General features: G+C 39.4%; 1 protein-coding gene and 1 long non-coding RNA gene across 25 annotated transcripts in view; one reads left to right on the top strand and one right to left on the bottom strand.

Annotated features, from left to right (window-relative positions):
• LOC140703084 (uncharacterized) overlaps positions 1-14,354 on the bottom strand; it is a 76,387-nt gene extending 62,033 nt beyond the window's left edge. The window contains exon 1 of the long non-coding RNA XR_012082398.2: positions 12,929-14,354. This is a non-coding gene — a long non-coding RNA (uncharacterized LOC140703084). The remainder of the gene's footprint in view (positions 1-12,928) is intronic.
• BRSK2 (BR serine/threonine kinase 2) overlaps positions 1-18,083 on the top strand; it is a 536,847-nt gene that overhangs the window by 267,362 nt on the left and 251,402 nt on the right. The gene's annotated exons all lie outside the window — the stretch shown is intronic.

Below are 18,083 nucleotides of genomic sequence, written 5' to 3' on the forward strand. Positions count from 1 at the left end.
CAGAATAATAACACTGGCAGGTAGTAGAGCAAGGCAAAGAAATGATAAAGCTTTTTTGGAACTCAAGAGGCTTAACTTCCTTTTTTCAACTGAAATTCTGTGGCTTAGGGAACTAGGTGATAACCCCTTCACAAAAAGACCAGCTATACAAGTTTACCAATGGATTAAAGTACTAATAGAGTGGAACAGGCAGAATCCATCATATTTGTCTCCTAGATGGTGAGGTAGATTTAAAGAAATCATCAATCAATCAGTCAATCAACCAATTAACATTAAATATTGCACCTTCAAGGATCACATTTGTCATGATTCCCTTCAGAATTTTGTTTGTACTCCTCTTCCTTTTCATCATCCTTGTTGTTATACTTATTACTATGTGTTTTTTCCTGTTACCAACTCAGAGTAGTGGCTCTCTTACTAGTTCGGCAGGATAAAAATGTAAGTAAGTAATTTCCCCATCAAAACAAGCAACAACAATCACTGTGCTGCTAAATACACTCTAAAATAAAGCGGCATCCATTTAGATCGTTCTAGTTATACAGCTAATTAACCCTGGGCACATTTAAACTCTACATTCTGGACACAAATTGTAAAAGTCTTGTCTGCCAAAATTCCAAATAGGAGTGCTCGCCTGGTATTAAAAATTATATTACCTTTCTACCCGCATTGTGACAGATATCAAGAACGGGATTAAAATGCAGGCATAAAGAATTATTCACTTCTTCAACTGGTGGTAATGATGGGCCATTGGTTTCTCACCATGAACAGACAAAATGAAAGGGAAGACTATTATTTGGAGGAGTAAGAAATAGAACCATAATTCTGCTTTAACAGACCACACTAGATCTCGACAGCAATAGTACTAACAGCAAAGAAACCCCCTCCAACTCTTCTGCAATCCTTCACATAATCCAACAGATTATGAATTCCTGTGTGTTTCCACATCATAGTAACATAAAGGAAATCTTTTGTGTGTGTGTGTACATATTTGAGAATTATTGCACACAGACTTCTGAGTGAAGTACATAGTTAGACAGGCAAGAGATGCAGCAACATGTGTGATATACAGGGCTTGAAAAAATCCACTCGTCCACTCATCTGTGATGAATGAAAAAAACACTGCTTGATGAGCCACAGCTCCCTCCCTCCCTCCTTGCCTCCTTACCCTCAGTCCGTCTCTCTTGTTGATCCTGCAGTCCTCCCCTCCCCCTTCCCATTGCAAAAGGAAAACTGCCCTCTTCTTGCAAGAAAAGAATTTGAGCAGCACATAGATATATGGCTCTGCAGGAGATTGTAGAGTAGTCCCATGCTGGAGAATATGGAGATTCCCTGCTCCCAGTTTCAACTGAACAACCGGGCGCTTTTGCTTTTAGTTTTGTTTTTGCTGGAGACATTCAAAAGAAAGGCATTCAAAATACAAGTTTCATGACCCCAGAAGCACGCACATAAATAAGGCAACCCAAGTCTGAGGGTATATTTATTTTGGGTTTGTATGCATTGTTATGTAGAAAATACCTAGTTTAATATATTTGCGAAGGCTTTCATGGCCGGGATCTAATGGTTGTTCTGGGTTTTTTGGGCTCTTTGGCCGTGTTCTGAAGGTTGTTCTTCCTGGCGTTTCACCAGTCTCTGTGGCCGGCATCTTCAGAAAAAATGTTCCCTGAAACCCTCGAGAGCCACTAGCAGTTAGAAATGCTACTGGTCTGGATGGCGAAATCTGATTCAGTATTTAAAAGTTCATTAAAAGGCAGTGCAAAACTAAGTACTGTGTACATGACCATATGTGGAAGCAGATAGATAGAATTGGAGGCAGTTAACAACAAAACAAATGTCAAATATCATGTTGTTTTTATTTTTTAAAAAAGCTTGAAAACATTTCTCCCTATCTATAATTTTTTTTAAAAAAATTCTTTAATGCAAGAAACTAAGACCAATATCTGAACTTCAGAGGTTGTTCTAAATGTGCACAACATTTCAGGAAGCCTTCTGAGATAAAGACTGTGATTACATGGTTGTTGTATGGTTTTTCAGACTGTTTGGCCATGTTCTGGAGGTTTTTCTTCCTAACATTTCGCCAGTCTCTGGTGGCCAGCATCTTCAGAGGACAGGAGTTAGAACTCTGTCTGTATTCTGGTGTTCACAGACAGTGTTTTAACTCCTGTGCTCTCAAGAATAATATGATTACAGTTTAAACCTTCCTCCTGATCAGTGGCCCCATGAAAATTAAAGAGCATTATCACTGTTCTCAATTCTGTGAGAATAGTGGATTTGAAATGGATTTGAAAATATACCAAATTCCATCTCTTTTAATACCAAAGTATTTAAGCAGAAATTTGGCATGCTGAGTTGAAACAAAAAAAATTTCTTGTTCTTTTTGGGAGGGTGGTGGTGGATTTTATTCTTATGCAGTTGCAGTGACTCCAGATGTCTCCCTTGAGTGAGTATTGACAACCAGCATCTCTGGTGAAAATCCTGTTCTAACAGTGAGGATTAACAGGATCAGAAGGGTTCTGTTGGCTATATCAGCAGTCAGCAAATTGGCATTAAATATTAAGTGGTGGACCTGTTCTTGAAGGGGAATCAGCTGTTGGTGTTCCTGTTAAAATACACTGTAATCAGACTCACCTAATAATTTTCAGCACTATGCAGATAATCTTTCACAAATGTATCTGTCTGCTTTCTAATGATCAGAATAGGAAGATCTACATACCATATTTTTTCCATTTATAAGACACTACTTTTTTCCCTAAAATCATTACACTAAAAATCAAGGGGCATCTTTTACACAGAAGTAAGCTGAAAACACGGAGAGAACAAAACACCCGTACTTTGCCTCTGTAACAGGCTTCCTTCAATCAGGAGGCTTGGCTTCCTCCAATCACAAGCCGTATGGAACTGATGTCAGCTGATGCTGAACAAACCAATTGGAATACACCTTGTTGGAGGTGGAGCCTGTAGGCTCAGATGCAACAGTGACTGCGTTCTGAGCCCAGAGGCTGAATACTCAAAGCCAAGTCTTCTTGAGTTTGAAAAGTGGGGGGGTCATAAAAATGGAAAAATACGGTATATTGAAAGGATCTGACCTTCTGATGCTTTAAGTTTTTAACTGATTCCAAAAGGATACAAAAAAGCTAGAAACTCCTCCCGTTATACTGTGCAATTATATTCTCCACCTAATAATGAAATCAACAGTTCCTTGAAATTTCAAAAACCTGCTTTTTACTGAAAGGCATGGTTTTAGTAAAGTGGCACTAGGGTCGTTTCGTCCCTAATTTATAATTCTATTATTCTATTGATTGAGTTGGAAGGGACCTATAAGGCTATCAACATCTTGCTCAGTGCGAAAATCCAAATTAAAGTGGATCTGACTGATGGTTGTCCAATTTTCTCTTGAATGCCTCCATTCAGTGATCGAATGAGGTGGGGAGAACAAAATATGCATAACCAGGATACTAGGATACCTGAAGCCCAAACAGAAATTGCCACGCTGATACCACCAAAGTGATTCAGTGGTTACCACAAGCCACTGATTTATCTATTATTAGGTGCAGGGCTGCTCACCTACAGAAGATGTTATGTGCTGGCAAATTGCTTCCAGCTTATAGTTATCCTGTGAACTAGTGACTTCCAAAAGGTATTCAGGTCAAGACTATAGCTTGCTTTATCAAGTCAATCCATCTCATATTTGGTTTACCTCTGTTCCTGCAGCTTTCAGCTTTTCCCAGTACTATTCTTCTGTCCAATGAATCACTAGTAATCAGTAGTGATACAATCCAATAATTAAGATAATGCACTTCAGATGCAATAATTGTGGCTTGCTAGTGAGTTCATAGCTAAGTTGAGGTTAGAATTTGGGATTTCTCCGTTTATACAATGCTACACCATCTCTCAAATTGTGCATATGTACACTTCTTTTTCTCATGAAACTTCCACTCTAGGAATGTGTCTTCCTAATGTCTAAGATAAACAACAGTTTTGTTGTGAACAGGGGCTAGTGGATTGTATGCTGGAATTCAACCTAGAATACCTGAATTCACATCTAGCCATTGAGATGGCAATGGTCACTTAACAATCACTTAACAATTTCTTACGGTCAGTTGTCCAGTTACGAAACAGAATGCAGTGACTGTGGAACAAAATCACACATCATAAAGTGCTTTTCACATTCAGCACAATATGACAGTAATACACTATAATGTGCAATCTAATGAAGAAATGTGTGAGAAAGAATGTCTGCCTCACAGCTCCAAGCTTATGAAATGGAGAAACGTGAAATTTAGCATGCATACTAAGGGGACTTTGTAAGTATTTATCTCAGAAATATTAGTGTTTGTTTGTTTTAGAAAGAGTTAATGTATTTTAATTATTTAAAACGTGTAGCTTGCAGTACAGTCTTCACTCCCTAGTAGAAGATTTTGCCGTACATCGAAGAGGAAGGTTCAGTCAGATGTGGCTTACTCATTTGTTCCAGAAGATCTGTAGAATGCTTCAGTGAGACGATAGAAAGGAAAGAGAATGAGCAACTGTGTGGATAAGGGAGAGAGAACATAGTGGAAAGCAGAGGCAGAGGGAGAGACAGCACTTTATGGAAGAAAAGCCATAGTGGGATATGTGGCTAAGAAAAAGATTGCCTTCGTGGTTAGGTGGGTGAGAGAGAGGTAGAATGCCTAAGTGGGTGGAAAGGAAAAAGCACAAGATGGGAATTCTAAGACATGCAACGTCAGTTAGTTCCACTAAGATTATATAAAACACAAATAATTCGCAATAAATTATCTAAAAGCTACCTTGTTTAAAATATTAACAGTTTTGTTGGGCAACAATTGTGTTTAGAGGTAAATAGCTATACAGGATAAACATTCAATGTATGTCATCTTCATGTGCCTTTGTTTTAATTTGTTTAACCTGTTTTTAAACCACTTAAGGAGAATTTGTATCATAATTAAAATTAATGAAGATCAGGAAATGATTAATGTAATTTGGTATACACATTCAATGTGAGTTATAGTGCCTCAGTCTATAAAAGACTTGGAATTATAAGGAGCTCCTTCCTTAATACTCTATGAGACCTACACTGCGTTTTTATTAATTTTTGACATTTCCGTAACCACACCCTTCTGTCTGTAAGTCATTTTCACATCCTGTATGGGACAGCAAGAGCATTGGAAGTTCATGCTGTACCACACAGCCATTTTATCCCTTAAGCAACAGAGCGAGTGCTTAATTCTCAGAAAGAAGTTCTAGACTGCTCAGTGAAGATATGAGAGTTAAAAGAATAAAAATAATAATGGTTATCAAAATTCTTTGCTGTATAGAGATCAACATGCGTAGACAGGAAGTCTTAGTTGCATGCTAATGTTGTTTTAGTGTGTACAGTATGCCTCTTACATTCTATTTGGTTATAGCAGTTTTTGGTTATAGCTGACCAAAGGTTGGTTTCCAGTCAGCCATTTCATTATTTGTTCAGAGTTTTTCTAACTTACTATTTTGCTTTAAAAGTTGGGGGTTGGGGGAGCAGGGGTGGCCATTTGAGTGGTCACAATGCTTGAAACAAAGCAACAAGAAGAAAATAAAATAGCAGAATAGCAGTACGTCATAAGGACAAGCTAGTGACACTCTGGGGCAAAAACAAGTTTCTAAATAAGATCGAAATGGCCAATAAACATAAGAGTTCTTGGGTTTAATAAGCTGCCTTATAGCACCTCAGTCTATATCTACAGATGCCTTGACTCAGTGGTTTCATGTAGAGGTTGGACAGGATGGGTGACAAAGTTAAGCCCTGTAGCACACCATGGCATAACTATGAAAAACCCTTTTAAAAAGGAAAAAAAAAAATTAGACTTCTAGCACTGCCTTCTAGAAGTTACCTTCTAGACAGAAGGAAGAACCTCTGAAAAGCAATGCTGCAAAATGATCCCATGGTTGCTGTTGTCAGCTGCTGAGAATTGGTAGGGTTTAGAGATGGTTATCACTCGCTTTGCGCTGGGTTGTCGCAAGTCATTGGTGTGGCACCACAACTTGTGACAACCTGGCATGAAGTAAGTCATGCCCATCTCTAATAGGGTTGCATTACTCTTTTCCCTCCTAAGTTAGGTAGTCTATCAGGACAAGCTAAACTGCTTGGGCCAAAATCTAGGCTGGAAGCTAGATGGAAATACGTACTTGATTTAGATCAGTGGATCCCAACCTCAGGTCCCCAGATGTCTATGGAGTAAAACTCTCAGAAGCCTTTACCACTAGCTATGCTGGCCTGGATTTCTGGGAGCTGTAGCCCAAGAACATCTGGGATCCCAAGGTTGGGAACTACAGATCTAAATAATTGATGTCACTGAAAACTTTATTGACTTGGCAATAGTAACGCCATTTTTGGAGCTTTGTTTATGCTCCAAAAATGCTTCTCCAGATGTTGTTGGACTGCAGTTCCCAACAGTGTCAGCCTGCATGGCAAAAGATAAGAGATGATTGCATTGGCAGTCCAATAAAATCTGGAGGAGAATGAATTGCCTATTTCTGATCAGGAATATGGTACTCCTAAATTAATTTAGACTGTAGTGTCTATTCCACAGATGGCTTCTTACTGAATTACCTATCAATGTCCTTATTTTGTTACACTCTTCAAAACAGGTCAGAGATTAACCTGGGCTGCAGTGCCAAAAAGTGACACTGTTTGGCTGGATAGACTAGGTAATGGAAATTATGTAAAAGGAGCATTTTGAGCTAAATGCTAATTTGTTGGTGTCTAGTACTGTTGAACTCCAGACCTAATTGGCCTCAGAGCACTACCAACTATGGGAGGGATACCTGTTCTTCACCTCTGGCCTAAATAGTTGTAAGATATATCTGAAAATGTCACCCTTAGCTTTATTTCCATTTGAGGCCTTGTCCAAAACCTCTTGAAATGTTTCTGTCATCATCGTTCCTAAATGCACAGTCAGCACGACTTCTAATTTTGTGCATAATTTTTGCCTTCTCTTCTACAGTGTTTCCCCACTGGCTGATACTACTAAAGCATTGTCTGGTTTTTAACCTATGTTAGCGCCCCTTTGCATTTATACTTGAAAACTGCACAGATATGGGCCATCTGCTGCTTATGCAAAGTTGGCGGACAAGCGCAGCTGCCTACTCTGGTCATCTTGTTCAAAATGAAACTAATGCAGTGTTGAAGCTAATAAGTTTGCCAGCATCATTGGGGAAACGCAGGAAACAGAACAGAATTATGCATTGGCAAAACTCTAAAAGGGAGGAAGGAGCTAGGCCAGATGTGTCAGTATCACAAGGCCATAAAAATGGAACTGAATGTGGGTGATGGAGAGGGAATAAGTTTGCAAGTAGCAAGTGAAGTACATAAGATTGAAACATCAATTAAAAGAAAATACGAGGCACAGTTTCCTCCCTGCTGTCTCTCCCTCCCATGATGTTTCTTCTTTGGACTGCATCAATCCTCCTTAGTAGATCACTGGACCAAGGCAGGCCAGCATGGCTCGTTACCCATATGCTGTCTAATTAAACTTGCATGTTCCTGGAAGATATCTAACTGAGGACAAACAGTCTGGGCTTCGTTGTATCTCCTATCACCTTTCCAGTACCTGAGAGGATGGTTTAATGAGGCCTGAAAAACTCCCCTACAGATGGACTTTGATTTTTGCCATTCTTTAGTGTTTGGGGATGGGTGGACAGGAGTCGGTCACAGCACTTGCTTCTGTGTCTAATATGGGGCCCTGCAGTTTCTTTCACAGATGCTGTCACTGGTTCAATTTGAATTAACAGTTGTATTTTCCCTAGACACTTTCAGACTTTTTCTTTCCCCCAAAGGCCATTTATACTATGTCAATGGTGATTTTTTTTTTTTTTGGAAGAGTTTAATTTGTTTATGGGATGAGGAAAATGAAGGTTGATGTGGTATATATATATATATATATATATATTGCTTTCCCATAGATGTCTCATGCCAGTACACCTGACTAGTATACAGTAGATTTTGTAGTTCCCTTAGATCTTTTGCATAGGAAAGGAATGCCATTTTTTTAAAAAATGATCTCTTTTCCTTACAAATTTCAAAATGTTGGGGAAAGATAGGAAATTTCTCTTTGCTTTCTTTTTGAAGAAAGTAAAACAATTTTATAAAAGCAGCATCCATACTAAAAATCTGTGTATTTGATCATTTCCACTTCTATACCATCACATTGGATCATTTTCTGGGTTGATAACAACATATAATAAATTCATACAAAACCCCATGTAATGAATATAATAAAATACAATAAACCCTGTCACTAGTTGAAACAGTAAAACTACCCTTAAATGGAAGTATACAAATTAAAACCATTTACGTATCTTAGGTCAATATACACACTAGTGGAAAGCTTTATATAATTCTGTTTTAATTAGCTTCTTAAAAACAGAAAAGGATGGCAGCTGGGGAATCTCTGTGGGAAACCTATTCTGTCAGAAAGGAGCCATGACCAAAAAAGTTCAATTCCAAATGTTAGATCTTTTGGCCTCCTTGGGCGTTATAGTTCTTAACATCAAGAACCACAAGGAGTGGGTGGGACAGGTAGTTATTTTCTGGGAGAGTTGTTCTGCCAGATATTATGATCCTAAACCATTAAAGGTTTTATAGTTTATGCTGGTACTGTACATGTAATCAATCTAGCCTCTGCATTTTGGACCTGCTGAAGTTTCCATACTGAATTCAAGGGCAACCCTGCATAGACAACATTGTAGTAATCTATTTTAGAGATTACCAATGCATGAACCAATGTTGTAAGGAATTTCTTATCCACAGGGGATGCAGCTGGGCAATCAACCAAAATTAATAAAAGATACTCTTGGCCACATCAGATACTTGCACTTCCATAGAGTGAGTAGGATACAAGCATACCCCAAAGTTTCAAACCCAATCCTTCAAGGAGAGTGTGACCCCATCAAGGTCAGGTAAATATCCTTCTAAACAGTTCAATGATCCTGTCAATAGTGGGATCTCTGTCTTATCTGGATTAAGTTTCAGTTTATTGGCCTACATTCAGTCCATTATTGGTGCCAAACAGCACTCAAGGACCCGCATAGCATCTCCTGCAGATGAAGAGAAAGAGAGATAGAGTTGGGTGTCATCCAAATATTGATGACAACAAACTCCGAATCTCTGGATGATTTCTCTCAGAGGCTTCATAGATATTAAAATGCATTGAGGAAATGGCTGATCCCTGCAGAACCCCATAACAGAGGTCCCAAGATATTGACAAAACCTCCCCAAACTGTACCAACTGGGGATGACCCTCAAGAAAAAGACTAGAGTAACAACAACAACAAAATGGAGCTCCCAAGTCCCAAACTTGATCGCTATCCCGGCATACTGTGGTCAAAGATATCAGAGGCCACAGAAAGATCTGCTCCCCCATCTGCCGCCCCCCCCCCCCAGGAGATTGTCTTTCAGGGCAAACAGTGCCATTTCAGTCCCATTGTGCAGTCTGAACCCCAGCTGAAATGCATCTAGGCTATCTGTCACCATCCTCTGATTCAACTTACCTGTGAATGGAATGTTGGCAGTGGACCTATAGTTGTTAAGGTCATCCATTGCTACATTAGATTTCTTTGGAATGGGACTTATAATGGTTTCATTTAAACAGGAAGGTAAATGATTCTCTTGTTGGGACTCATTAACGATGTAAATAGCCTATTCCACAATCATTGCCTTTCCTGATTTTAAGAGCCATGATGGTCAAGGATCTAGAGAGGAAGTGTGGCTATGTAGCATGTAAGTGCCTTGTCCACATCCTCAGGCCCTAGTAGCTGAAACTGATCCACTTTAACCTGACTAGATAGTGAATTGGACATCTTCCTCGGATCTAAGGGTGGCAACAAGGAGTCAGAGTCCTGATGGATGCTTTCAACCTGATATAAAGAGGGCTGTCATTTGGTTGCAGTTCTCAACATTCAGATGAAAATATTGTTTTTGCCCACAGATTACACGGAAGAGTTCCACCTGATGGTTGAAAGCTATCTCAGTTGGTTTGGTATTATGGCTTTGTTTGGTAGTGGTATATCTTCTGGATGTTTCCCTGACTGCCACCATGTTGAATTCCATATATTTCCCTTTAAACATAGATGTTGAACATGGGTATACAGTATATGTATATCTGTGTACATGGAGAATGGATAGGTGGTATATGTACACATATAATATCAGATCAGTAATGCCACACTAAAACAAAATATGGAAAGAGCACTTCATAGACTTGTACCTCTATGGTATTCTGCTGGCACAAATTCTTTCCAACAAGTAATGACAATGGAATATTGTAGGAAGATACTGAGGGGTAAATCAATAGAGTTGATCTCCGCTCTGTATATTCTGATCCTGCTGAGCTCAGATAACAATCCTGCTATCTATTCCATGGTGTGAAGTGTAAAACTAGAGCTTCAAAAGGTAAATCCAGCTGCCGTTGTATTTGGTCTCACTATACTGGGAACCTGACAAATAAAGAGCTAGCCAAGGTTAGAGTTTCTCAAATAGTTAAGTCTTGGGGTATTTCTCCCCTTCCCCCCCCCCGGAAATGTCACAATCTCTGAGTTAAGTGCTACTTCATCTACTTGCCCATGTCTGCTTCAGAACAAATTCCACTGATCCATACTGAGCTTCCTCCAAATACATATAAGGCAGCCTGTTCCTCTGGACCTGACCTCTTGCTTTCACTTATCATATCAGTTGTACCACATGGTTGCTCTAACAGTGGCTTTCTTAAGGAAAATATGACTTGCCAATGCACTGAGTTGCAACTTATGAGCTATACATTCTTCAGTGATTAGGGATGGGATATATGAGTAGGCAAAGGGAAATGAAACTTCTATAAAAATGAAGAAGGAAATATTCATGCCCTCTAGAAATGTTTGCTTTCACAGAAGCCCAACCTATTATTTTCTAACCATATCAGCTCTCTTCCACCTCAGCCCGGTTTCCTCTTTGTCTGCAGGCATGTGTGAAAACCGCTCTAGTAACACCTAGTTACAGGCAATAAGAATGTCCATATTTGTTTTTGGCCGACTTAAAGTAGGTGGCTGAAGTTGCTTTTACCTAAGCCGTGGGAGTGTAAAGCTTAGCTATGGTGCCATTTTGTAGAGATGGGCAGGAGGGGACTTGCTTACCCGCCCCCTGCAGTTGAGGAAGATGCATCGAAGGGCTGTCAATCCACCCATTTCTGTTAATCTGTCATTCTTCTGTATGTTGGCATCCAAGCAGACAATTCTAGCAGAACTCCCAGACTGTGTTGGATACAACTGTAATCACAGTTGATGTAACTTAAAAGCAGTTATTGCAAACAGTCTTTCAGTACCATGTCACCATTGATGAGCCAATGGTTAAAATTACCTCATTTAAGAGTGTTTTAATTCTATCCTCTTCCACTAGGATTTAAAGAAATGTGGCCCCTCCCTGTGTGCAATTAGAAACCGACACCATGTATTTTGGGCATCACTTGATAGCAGGCTGTAAGCTTATGGGCAATAATTAGAGGTAACAATTGCTCTAAATAAGCAAATATTTACTCAGAAAGAGGACAAAACTAGTTAACAGTAATTGTTGGTTTCTATGAACAAGATATTTCAGCTCATGGTTATAGTGTATTATGTAAGAAATAAGTGAAGACGTACCCCCAAGTGAAATAAATATATAGGGAGCTGGGTGAATAAATAAATACTGTTAAATATGAGTAGAAATGAAATATTTTTCCTCAAATTATATTCCACTGGCTGCATTGGTAGCATGGATATTTGACTTTTTGCATTGGATTTTAATATACTTTCTATAAAGTTCTTTACACGGATTAATCAATTAATCCTCCTAGAATCCCTGTGAGGCAGGTAAGTAAATATTATTATCCTTATTTTGCAGAATGAAAGACTTTAAGTCATTAAGCACTGAAATTCTGCCCTTGTTAGCAGGGTGTCTCTGTTTTCAGAAACCAGCCCCTGTACTGATCGGAGGCTTATTCCAGCCATCCGTGACTTGTAATACTTTTTGAGAGACCTGCATTTGCTGCTTGCTGGACACTTATGTGCCTCGGCTTTTGCTCCCTGAAATGCAAAGTGGCTTTTTAGGGAATATCAGTCAACTATTTATTGTATTGTATTGTATTTATATCCCACTCTCATTAGTGCCAAGGCACTACTCAAGGCGGTTACAATAAATATAATACAAAATAAAAAATAAGGATAAAAGCATTAAATGCAACTTAACCCTTAAAAACAGATGAGACAGAGCAATCGTATACCAACAAGTAGCTCTTCCAGGACTTTCAATTCATCTGGACAGCCAAATATAAATCTCTTTTTGTGAATCTCCTTTTGGGCCTTGATGGCCTGGTTACAAGAGGAGACTTGCCCAGTTGTTGTTAGTGGTGGGAGGTTAGAAGAGTTAAGTCCAGATGCTATTAGATTGGCTTAAAAGGGAAACATTCTTTCTTCATTGCACGTCACCTTTGATCTTCTTTCTTCAACTTGTGGGATTGGGCAATCTGCATCCTAGTAAGGGGTGAGGCTTAAATGTCTTTCCTGCTCAGTAGACTATTTAGGGCTCAGTGATTTATGTATCTGGCCGTGGAGCCAGAGTCTAAGAGTTCAATTTCCCAGTGAACATCTAGGGAGAAGAGCCAGCCATGTGGCCTTGGACAAGCTGCACAGTCCCAACGTGCCCCCAGAAGAAGGGAATATGGTAGTAGACTACTTCAGAGTACTCTCTGTCTGGAAAACCCAGAAAACAGATGTCGTAGATCAGAACTGAACTTGATGGTACATGATGGTTATTAAATTACCCAAAGCATACTTACGTAATAGTAACTCCAATAAATAAACGAGCAAAAGATCAGGCTGTTAATCTCTTATATGTACTTCTCCAAATTGTGACCTATATCTCTTTAATGATCTGAAGTTGACTTACCCCCTGTAGAATTTGTCGGTGAAGCATTAGAATATGCAGTACACAGGAACGTCTTCCTGCTATTCTCCTCATGTCAGTCTTTTCTTTGTAGCATCTTGGGCTTTCTCACTTTCTTTTGGTAGAAGAAAGCATTGAGCTTTCATCCATTTTCAGTTCATGGCTTTTAATTAAAAATGAAAAGATGATGTTAGCTCCCCTCCTTCTGCCCCCTTTTTCTTCCCTGACCTGAAATTATAGGGCTCCTGCTCACAGTGAAGCTCAGTGTTTGAGATCAAAAGAAACTTGTGGAATAGTCTAATGTTGGCATAACAGAAGCTTTCGCAGTCTGTCTCCCAGCTACTGGATATCTGTGTGGCAGAGCTCCTCATGGGGATGTGGGGGATGAAATGAAAAACCACTTGTAAACACAAGAGAGAGAGAGAGAGAGAGAGAATAAGGAAGATGTTTTTTTGGTTAAGTTGTAAAACTGTCTGAACTTACTTTCTTTTTATCATTTTAACAACACAGGTTTTAATAATGGTATTCATTTGCAAACTAGGAAGCTCAGAGGGCTTATGTAGAGCTCTCAAGTCTTCTTTGATGAGGCCGCTTGGGTTAACTTTAACAATGTAACATTATTTTGTGCGTGCACATCTTTGCTTAACCCTTGGCATCCTTATTCTTGAATGCTGCAACAAAGGCAACAGCTGGTGGGTAACTACTATAATGTGCTGGCCACGAATGGCCACCCCTGCCAACAGTGCGTCCACCTTGTAGGGTCACAGACCATTCATTTAATTTGTTTTCCCCTCTGAGAACAATTCCCATTTTAATTACAAAGTTACAAAATTACAAAAAAAAAATTTTCCCTAAAGCAGAATTTTCCACTTTGTCTCCATCATTCAGAAGCACACAGAATGGAAATCCAGTCAAGGAAATCATATTAAAAATATGGAATAGGAAATGGTAAAACAAGTGCCCTAAATAGAAGAGATTAGTGACAAGGCTTTGTTAATTATTTTGAATTTCCCCAAATGTGCAAGTATTTTTGCTCTGTGATTTGTGCAATTTGTGTTCTTTACGTATGTCATGGGTGGTGACTTTGAGACAAAATGAAAGGTGTTTTATCAGAGAAAATTAGATCAAAGACACTGTACACTGTTATTAATTTTCTGACAAAATACAAGCTTCCTGTTCTTTATATTAGGTTTGAGCAGCTGAAAATCATTGTGAGACTCCTAGAGCTAACCCTGAGATTTAAATACTCTGTGTAGTCTAAGACTCCATGTAGGACAGGTCTGTTGTACAAAACTAGAGTATAATTTGCATAAAGGGATATTTTTTCCCCTTGACACCACTGGACTGTTAAAATTTATTGGTTTTGTAGAGGAGCCCTGAGCAGTTGCCCAGGACCACACAGGCTGGCTCTTTTCTCAGGCAGCACAGTGGAGAATAGAACTCCGAACCTCTGGCTCCACAGCCAGATACATAAACCACTGAGCTATGCAGTCTTAACACATACAGTGGACCCTCGACTTACAGACGGCTCGACTTACAGACTTTTCGAGTTACAGACTTCTCTGGCCACAAAATTTAGATTCGACTTGCAGACGGAGAATCGACTTACAGACCAGAAAAAAACCAAAATGGAACAAAAATAAATAAAAACTGCCAGTTATGGGATTAATCGGTTTTCAATGCATTGTAGGTCAATGGAGATTCGACCTACAGACTTTTCGACTTGCAGACACCGTTCCAATACGGATTAATTCCATAAGTAGAGGGTCCACTGTACACTGAAGTCTAGGCTTTTGGTAATTATGTTGGACTTTATCCACCCACAGCTAAATCTTTACTGCAACTATGAATGTGTCCCTCGAGGAGTTTTGGTCCAGTGAAAATCCAACTCCTCCTTTATTCTGTCCCTTCTTAGCCTCCCTTATTGTTCTCTGGCAGCACGTCTTCCTCAGCAGGGCTGTCAGACCACTCTGTCCAGAGATCTCTGAAATCAGCTGACAGATGGATATTTCTGCTGGCAGGCAGAGATTTCTGCTAACAGAAGAGGCTTGTGCCTAATCCTGACTTCTGCAGGCTCGTCTTTGAACTAAGACTGCACTGTAACTGTGTCACTATTAGCAATCCAACATGGAGCACAGTAAAACTTGTAGATGAAGAAGGAAAGGGTGTCATACTCTAGGAAAAGGTGGAAGAGAAGGAAGGGGGCAGTGAAAGCAGAGTGGATTGTTTTGTGTTGTTTGATTATAAAGTTCTACCATTATAAAGCAAGATTAGAGCCTTGTTTCCTGTCAGATTTTGAGGATTCATCCCATCATTCTTAAGAGGTATGTGGAATTGCTGCAGTGTTAAGTACAAACGTGAGCCAAGTTAAGAAAAAACTGGATTGAAAATGGCTGATCGGCAACAGTGGTTGTTCTGAGTAATGTTTTGCCTCTGGGCCTATGTGCCAAGAGCATGGACTATGGTCAGCATGGGTGGTGGTGGTGTGAAAGACTTATAGATTGGATAGCTCAGTGTTCTAGGCATCTCGCTCCAGAGCCAGAGGTTGGGAATTTGATTCCGCACTGGGCCTCCTTGACAGAGGCAGGACTTGATGATCTACAGGATCCCGTCCAGTTCTGCAGTTCTAAGATAAGGATGATCTATCAACTCAGAACAAAAAAAAAGGAAAGACTCAACTCTTATCTGAATAAATTATTAGCTTCCTGGACTCTGTCATGGGTCCTGAAAGTCCTTTGGCCAACTTTCCCTGTGTTCCTACCTTGGCTTCTCATTTCCTTCCAACCCAGATTCTTTGTCAGATTGCACTCTGTTCACTTGTTCCTTGAGCTCTCCTTTACCCGTACCAGGATAATTCGGTAAACTCACATAAGTTCAATATTATGGAATCTAGATATATATTTTTTGCCTATTGGTATGCAAAATACATAAATAACTACATGGAGGGGCAACACAGCCACAAGTGTATTACTACATAGGTAGAGAATGAACAGATGCATTTTCCCCAAGAATTTGCTACATATGCTTCCAATTTATTTCTCTGTGATGCATCTGTAAAAGAGATGCTAGCCCCCTTCCAGAAGAGCAAATAGATAAATGACCAGGTACAAATTCAGCAAGTTCAGCTTTAAAGTGAGATGCGGTGTGCATGCATAATGATCCCGTTTAGTGTTTACAAATTACATGGAGGTTAATACTGCAAGATGTTGTCTCCAGGGTCATCTGATGAGTAATGCCAAAACAGACTCAGTCATTCACCAGTCTTTCAGTAGTTTGAGTGATGATGTATCAGACTGTGACTAAATGTACTAATGTAGAAACAGTTCTTCAATGGTAACAATAAAATTTCCTCTTTATTTTTTGTGTCTGTCTGACAAATCAAATGGCTGTTATAGCTGCAGGACAGTCCTGACATAGACCAGAAAATCAGCAAATACAGAAAAGTGGGGAATGTTGAAATTTATTTAACATAATTTTTTCAACCCAAAAGACACAGTCAATCAGGTGTTCTGATTTAAGCCATTTCACTTCTCTCTCAAAGGCTCAAGTAAATCCCCTGTAAGCATTATTTTCCTTGATGCAACCACTTTTAGCAACCTGGATTGAGAAGTGTGGTGAAACAGGTGACTGTTTTCTGAGAAATATGTTCCAACAGGTATTGAGGGTCCTAAACTATTGAGGGCTTTATAGGTCTTAATTAGCATCTTGAATTAAGCATGGAAGCTGACAGAGACCCATTGCAGGCAAGCCAAGACTGGGAATCTATGATTGAATTTACTAGTCCCAGAAATCAGTCTGGCCACTGCATACAGACCTGCTGAATTTTCCATACTGTTTTCAAAGGCAGGACTGTATTACAGTATTCAAATTTTGAGATTACCTGATGAAAAAAGAAGTTAGTGTTTGGGATTTTCCCCTGCATGGTGTCACTTTGTGAATCATAGTAAGCACAAGAGGTCCTGTAGACCATCTTGCCTGCTGACATTGGTGTTGTCAATATTCAGGCTGCCCTTTGATATGTAAACTTCGGCATCCTTTTTTCTACTGGTAACAAAGACATCATATTGTGCAGCAACGTCAGGCTGTTTCCTGGTGTTTTGAATTGTGGATAAAGAAATACAATATCCCTATATTCATAAATTGGAGGGGGGTTTTGAAGAATGGAATTATGATTTTTTTTCAATACGAACAAGTACAGATATATGTACACCCAAGTATGGTGATATTTCCTGAGTCCAGAGTACCCTTCTCTGATTCCTTTTGACACCTGTCTTTCCAAAATGACACTTTTTCCTGATCCAAGGACTTACTGTGTCATTTCAAGATACAGATTTCAGGAGACAGGGGACAAGTTATTTTATGGATTTGAAATGAATAAATAGGAATAATCCTCTTGATTTCCAAGTAATCAAGTTCTGATTCTGTAACTTAGGGGAACAACAATCCTAAAAAGTACTTCAGAAAGAGAAATACATGGTGGCATAGACTAGAGCTTTGTGACCTTGAATACTTTCTCATTCTGCCCTCTGAAGAATGTTGTTGTGTTCTATAATTCTTTTGGAAACTTTCTCAAGATGTTCAGAGGCTGAAGAGTTTAAATGTTGGAAGCCAAAGCAGTACTTTTCTTTGCCAGTTATGGATAATTAAAATAATTTGACAGTTTTGCTGAGCAATGGGATCCATTCATAAGTGCGATAAAGCAAAGTATGGGTGTTTAAAAGTGACCTTCTCCACACATTGAAATCTGTTAGGCAAGAACTTAAAATCTGACCAAATGCAGAGAGATTGCTACAGCTGTTGTGAAGCATGAGATGTGGTGCTTAGCAGCAGTGCCACTGATGAGACTCTGGTCTGCTATGGCAGCCCAGTATGTTCTGTGATGCTGTAGATGAGGTCCATAAAATCTTGCTTCTTATTCGTACAAGAGATGTGGAACTGCAGTTTCCCCCTCCTCATCCTGAATGATGACAAAATATTTTCTGGTGATATTTACCGGGAACGTTTTTTCTGTGTGCTTCATTTCATAAAGGGAAAGATAATAGATTTAGGCAAACTGCCATAAAGACATGGTGTGCAAATTGCAGAAATCTTGATAAAGAAAAGAAGCTCTCCTTCTCTTGCCTTTGCTTTGCAGTTGAGGGATCTCCCAAGGCTTGCA

The sequence above is a fragment of the Pogona vitticeps genome, chromosome 1 (assembly GCF_051106095.1).
Source record: "Pogona vitticeps strain Pit_001003342236 chromosome 1, PviZW2.1, whole genome shotgun sequence".
In the NCBI taxonomy this organism is placed as follows: Eukaryota; Metazoa; Chordata; class Lepidosauria; order Squamata; family Agamidae; genus Pogona; species Pogona vitticeps.